We start from the raw sequence: 7,176 nt of genomic DNA, 5'->3' as shown, positions 1-7,176 counted from the left end.
CTCTAGACTCATGGAAAGAGAAAGGCTGAGTACTGGCAGCCAGGTGCTGGTGGCCAGGAGGCAGGCTTGCACAATGTGCCCTTTGGTTGTTTATATGATAATATATTCCTGAACGTTTTTTGTGTTCAGCCCTCCATCCCCCAAAAAACAAAACAAAATAAAATAAAGGGAATAGTAGCAAATAATGTTGAATGATGATGTGCAGAGGAGATTGTAATCATTGCAATGAAAACATGAATGTAAAACTGGTGTTCCCCCATGTAAACTATCACTCAATTCATAAAAATAAAATAAAATAAACCTTAAAAAATGAAAAAGCTATTGGTAATGAACAATTGTTTGGTCTTGCAAAATGTTGTTGTTATTATGTGCCGTGGAGTCAGTTCCGACTCATAGTGACCCTGTAAAGGATTTCTGAGGCTATAAATCTTTACGGTACTGGAAAGCCTCATCTTTCTCTCGTGGAATGGCTGGTAGTTTCGAACTGCTGACCTTTAGGTTCACAGCCCGATTCATAACCACTACGTTACTACCATGCAAATTCCAGCATTGTTTCTATCAATGAGGGGACTATTTCCAGCTATGAATTCTTCATTGTTTTGAAATTTCACATTCCGATCTGTGGGAGTCCAGCTCTCGCAGGGTTGTGGGACACGAGAGGAGACGCCGAGTCAGCAAAAATGAAAGCAATCCAGAAGCCTCTGCTTAGTTGGCTGATGGGGCTATCTTTCTCTGTCTCTCTGCTTCTCTTTCTGGCCTGGCTCAGCAAGTCTTTATTCTTTATAATTAAAATTACACAGTACATAATGATTTGATACTTTGATTTTTCCATGAATTATTACACAGTTTCAATCACAACATTCCTTTTACTCTGTGATTATACAACCTTAACAAAAGTATTTCTGTGATGTCCAAACTGACCTTTCCATATCCTGTTCATTTTTCAACCCCTGAACACTTTCCTTTTGACATCATCTCCTCTCCTACGTAAGTGATAAATTTCTTCTTCTTATTCCTACTTAAAGACCAAGTTAAACCTTACAGAAATCATTTCCACTTATCAGACCCTTGATTACATCCTTTTAGTAATACAAGTTTCTATTAATCATCAATGCTTACGCTACTTTGTTGTTTCTATTAGGTGATTATCAATCTTCTATCCTACATACTGCACTATTATTTTCATAGTAAAAGTATTACTAACATCTACTTAATTTTCTTTTCTAAAAAAGTGTTTATTAAATTGCTTAACCACTATGTTCTTTGTATTTCCTTTCTTTTGAGGCTGTGAGGCATAAGACCCAATCTGGCTAATTGCTGCAAGAAATGTAGATTATTAAGTTTTGACCACCTTTCACTTATGTTCATTATTCTCTGCCTATTCACGTAGGTGCCTGTATGTAATAGTGGGGGTTTGTAAATTCTGGCTGGTAATTGATTGTGGTGAGGTCTACGGGGTTGGTCAGCTTCATTTAGTTTGTTATCTGCTTTTGTGATCTCATAAAGGCAGTTACTTTGTACTTAGGTTTTCTGTGAATGGGAGTGGTACATACAATTCCCTTTGAATTCAATTCACTGAAGCTGAAAACAATTGTTGCCAGACCAGTTTTTTTCTAAGGTTTATAGAGCTCATAGTGAAAGGCTGTGAATGTGGCCATATTATATATTTTTACAAATAAATTCAAAGTTACCCTAAAGAGAAGATAGAAAGCAACTTCTGAGAACTATCAGCCTTGCATGATATCTCTCTTTCCGCTGGGACCGTGTCAAACAGCAGAAGTGAAGTTGCTCTCTTCACCTATCACCAGTAATTATCAATGCATCTGACTACATGTTTGATCACTTTCAGAATGCAGACATTGGTGAAAAGATTCCATTTCTTCATCTTTGGCATAAGTGGTTGTAGGGAAAATTTGAATAATAGTCTTATTAACTGGTTTTCCTTGCTGTAATGTTAGGTGGCATTAAATTGGTTCCAATTCATATAACAGAATAAAATACTGACAGATCCTCTGCCATCCTAACAACAGTTGATATGTCAGAACCCATTGTTGTCAACACTGTGTCAGTCCATTTTGTTAGGATTCTTCTTCTTTCTTGTTGATCCTCCAGTTTATCAAGCATGATGTCCTTTTCCAAGAACTGGTCTTTCCTCAAATGTTCAAAGTATGAGAGACAAAGTCTCATCAATTTCACTTCTAAGAATCATTCTGGCTGTACTTCCTCCATTATACCTTTGCTTATTCTTCTGGCAGTCCGTGGTACTTTCAATATTCTTCTCCAAAACTGTAATTCCAATTTAATATTTATTCTATGGTATTTCTTATTCATTGTCCAACTTTGATATATGAGGTATTTAAAATACCATGGTTTGGATAAGACACACCTTATTTGCAGCAGATTTCGTAAATGAAATATACCATTTGATTTCTTGACAGTTGTTTCTTAGAGCATTGAATGTGGATCCAAGCAAAATGAAGATTTAAAAAACGCAGTCATTTCTCCATTTGTCTTGATGTTTTCTATTTGTCCAGTTATGAGGATTTTTTTTTTTGTCTTTTTTTTGAGGTGGTTAATTTCTTTCTTTTTTTTTAAAATGTTTTATTGTGAATTATGTGATAGTTAACATGGGAGAACATTAGCTTTACATTCATCCTATTGTATATCGTTTCATTGCCATGGTTACAATCCCCTCCATGCACCATCAACCAACCAAAGTGTATACTCTGCAAGCCTGCCACCCAGTCGTCAGCCCACAGTCCTTCTCTATCTCTGGATCTAAAGTCCCCAGCCACTCCATCTCCTCACGTCATCGTCTCTGCTTCCATCTCTGACATCACTGCTTCTCTGGGTAGGGTCCCGCTCTCCACTTTTCTCCATTGATGGTCCCAGGGCCCCCTACTCCTGAACTGCAAAGTTAATCACTCCCCTCCTTTGCTACAAAACATCTATCTTTACATTTCCAAATCACACAATATGTCCTGATAACAATTATTCACTATTGTATCACAAGAGACCTATCTGCATCTCTTTTCATCAGCCCCACCCAAACAGATTGGATACTACTTAGTGGAGAGTCTACCTTCCTCCACACCTTCTGAATCTAGACTCCCTCTTGAAAGCTTGCCTTTCACTTCTTGCCTTTGTAGCACCCCAACTTTGGGTAGCCAACGTCCAAGTTGCCCATCCCTGTCTACTCTTTGTATGGAGGGATTGGGAATGATCCTCAGTGTAAAGATTTATTCCCTCTTTTGAGCTACTGCATCCATAGGTGTAGGTCAAGTTCATCAAGTTTTATTAGAATATTCTTTTAAACTACTCAGTATCCCATTGCTCTGTTCAAGCAACTGCATTTTTGTCTAGGTAGATGTTCCTCACTTACAAATTTAAGTGTTCCAGATTATTCATTCTCCTCCATGTTGTCCATACTTATCATGAGCCACACAATCGATAGCCTTTGTGTAGTCAATAAAGCACAGGTAAACCTCTTTCTGGTATTCTCTGCTTTCAGCCAAGATCCATATGATGTCAGCAGTGATAGGTCTAGTTGAACGTCATACTCCGAATCTGGCTTGAATCTTTGGTCTTGTTTTGGCTGAAAATATTGAGCTTTTCCACCATCTCTTTCCACAGATGTAATCACTTTGATCTTCATGTATTCTATCTGGTGATGTCCAGGTGTATAATTGCCATTTACATTGTTGAAAAAAGATATTTATAATGAATAAATCATTCATCTTGCAAAATTCTATCATGTGATCTCCAACATCACTTTCTATCACCACAGTCATATTCTCCAACTACTGATCCCTTCTCTTTGTGTCCACCTTTTGTATTCCAATCACCAATAATTATAAATGCATCTGGATTACATGTTCAATCAGTTTCTCACTGAAGTAGTTTGTAGAATTTTTAAATTTTATCAGCATTGGCTTTAGCATCTGATATGTAAATTTGAATAATTATGGTATTAACTGATGTTCCTTGTATGCTTATGAATATTATCCTATCATAGACAGCATTGTAATTCATGATAGATTTTGAAATGCTCTTTTTGGTGATGTATGCCATGCTATTTCTCTTCAGTTTGTCATTCCCAATATAATAAAACATTTTATTCACCAATGTCAAATGACCAATACCAATCTATTTCAGCTCACTAAAGTACATTATATAGATATTTATTCATTCTTTATTGTTTTTGACTACTTACATTTTTCCTAGATTTTTTACTTTGTATATTACTGCTTTGATGATTAATGGATGTTTGCAGTTGTATCACCTCATTTTCAGTTGTGTCTCATCAACCAGGGAAGATTCTGAAAGCTTTGCTCCATCCATGTCATTAAGGTCAACTCTACTTTGAGGAGGAAGCTCTTCCCAGACATGCTTCCAGCCTGAGGGCTCATCTTCTGTCATTATATCAGTGTTTTGCTACTATTTATAGAGTTTCTAGTGTCTAACTGTTCAAAAATGATCTGTTTCTACTTCTTCCAAGACTGTTGTACTCTGGAAGGTCTAAAACCTCTCCATGATGTGTGACCACAAGTATTTAAAATACCGCTAACATAGCTTAGAGCATCACAACAGCACTTAAAGTAGCACAGTGTGAAAAACCGTCATGAGTGGGGGTCATCCTAGTACATGTGTGTATATTATTCTATCACTGACAACATGCTTCAGGATAGATCTTGAAACATTTTTTTTTTTTTTTTTACAATAAATACAATCCCTTTACTCTTTATTTTGTCATTTCCAGCATAGTATACAATGCGTTTGTCCAATTCAAAATGGCAAATACCAGTCCATTAATGTCTAGTATATCAATTTTATGTGTTTGATTTCTTATCTGCAATCATCCAGTGTAGATTCATAGTTTATCTGTTCTATGTTTATTCCTGTTATTAGTGAACAATTGCAACTATTTATTTATATTTTGAACTGTGACATATCAGCAAATAAAGGTCATGAAAGCTTTACTCCCCTCCATGCCATTAATGTCAATTCTGTTTTGAGAAGGCAGTTCTTCTTCAGAGTAACTTCCTACCTGAGCAACTCAACTTTTGGCAGTATGTCAAATAATATTCTGTTGTTCTTCATAAAGTTTTTGCTGACCAAATTTTTCAGAAATAGATCCCTAGACACTTCCTATATTGTCTTAGTCTGAAAGTTCCACTTACAGTTTTCTACAATTGATGACTCTACTGATACTTCAAATACCTATGAGATAACATCCAGTATCACAGCCACATACAAGCCACCTCAGTTCAAAAAACTGGCAGATGACTGTTTTACCTTGAGGACCAAAATATGATCATTATAGATTCTCTCAAGTGGAACTCATGTACTTATGTGGAACCTGTGCATAGACCAAGAGGCAGTAACTGGAACAAAACAAGGGGATACTGAATTGTTTAAAATCAGGAAAGATGTCCTTCAGGGTTGTATCCTTTTCCTATATTTATTCAATCTGAATGCTGAGTGAATAATCCAGAAAAATGCACTAAATGATGAATAAGAACATGCCACATGCTATCAGGTTTGGAGAAAGACTTATTAACAACCTGTGACATGCAGATGACACAACCTTGTAGAGTTGAAACACTTACTGATGAAGATCGAAGAATATAGCAAGGCTTAATTATGGATTACAGCTCAACAGAAAGATAAAATTTCTCACGATTGGGCCAAGAAACAATATCATGACAAATGAAGAAAATATTGAAGTTGTTAAAGGATGTCATTTTACTTGGATCCATAATCACCATACATTGCAGTAACTGTCACAAACTTGAATGATGTATTGCACTGGACAAATCTTTGCAAAAGACCTCTATTGATGTTGCTGTTGTTAAGTGTCATCCAGTCTGTTCAGACTCTTAATGACCCTGTATATAGATTCCAAGGAGCAGCTAATAGTTTGAAATGTGGACTTTGTGCTTAGCAGTCCAGAGTTTATCCTGCAGTACTACAGCAAGACTCCAACTATCTCAAAAAGTGCTAAAAATCAAACATGTGACTTTGAGGACCAAGGTCATCTGACCTAAGCCATGGCATTTATAATTGTCTCGTTTGCATGAAAAAGGTGGAGCATGAGTAAGGAAGACAGAAGAAGAATTGATGCCATTGAATTATGGTGTTTGTGGAGAATGTTGCCTATAACATGGTCTTACAAGAGAATGAAACAATGGATCCAGAAAGAAGCACTGCCAGAATGTTCCTTAGGAGTCAGGATGGCAAGTTTTTGTCTCATATATTTGGAGCATATTATCAGAGGAGACCAGGTTCGAGAGAAGGACATCATGCTTAGTAAAGTAGAGAGTTAGTATAAAGAGGTAGACCCTGACTGAGATAATTTGACACAGTAACTGCAACAATTGGCTCAAACATAGCTGTGATTGTAAGGCTAGAACAAAACCAAGCAATCTTTTGTTTCATTATACTTGTGTTAGAATCAACTGAATGACACCTAACAACAACAGCAATCTCTGCCAAATACATTATAGACACAAGTCAGCCAGCTTCTGTTCTGAGAAATTACTGAACCAACAAAAACATTGGTGGTGATAATGGCTGTGTACCACCGAGTTGGTTCCAACTCATAGTGACCCTATACATAGGGTTTCTGAAGCTATAAATCTTTACTGGAGCAGAAAGAGACTGGTATATTTGAACTACTGACCTAGCAGCTAGCAACTTAGCTCATGATCCACTCTGCTACCAGGGCTAAAGCATTGTTGTTGTTGTTGTTAAGTGCCATCGAGTCAGCACCAACTCATAGTGACCATATGCAAAGCAGAATGAAACAATGTCTGATCCTGGGCCAATCTCACTACTGTTCCCACACTTGAGTCCATTGATGCTGCCACCTGGCCAATCCGTCTCATTGGGGGTCTTCCTCTTTTTCTCTGACCCTCTACATTACCAAACATGATATTCTTCTCCAGCGACTGTTCCCTCCTGACAATATGTCCAAAGTATGAGAGATGAAGTTTGGCCATCTTGGCCTCTAAGGAGCATTCTGGCTACACTTCTTCAAAAACAGATCTATTGGTTCTTTTGGCATCCCATGACACTTTTATTATTCTCCTCCAACACCACAATTCAAAGGTATCAATTCTTTTACGGTCTTCCTTATTAACTGTCCAGCTTTTGCACCCATATGAGGTTATTGAA

Source organism: Chrysochloris asiatica, unplaced genomic scaffold (assembly GCF_000296735.1).
Source record: "Chrysochloris asiatica unplaced genomic scaffold, ChrAsi1.0 scaffold00033, whole genome shotgun sequence".
Classification (NCBI taxonomy): Eukaryota; Metazoa; Chordata; class Mammalia; order Afrosoricida; family Chrysochloridae; genus Chrysochloris; species Chrysochloris asiatica.
The sequence above is the reverse complement of the archived record's forward strand: the minus strand, read 5'-3'. Positions refer to the sequence as shown.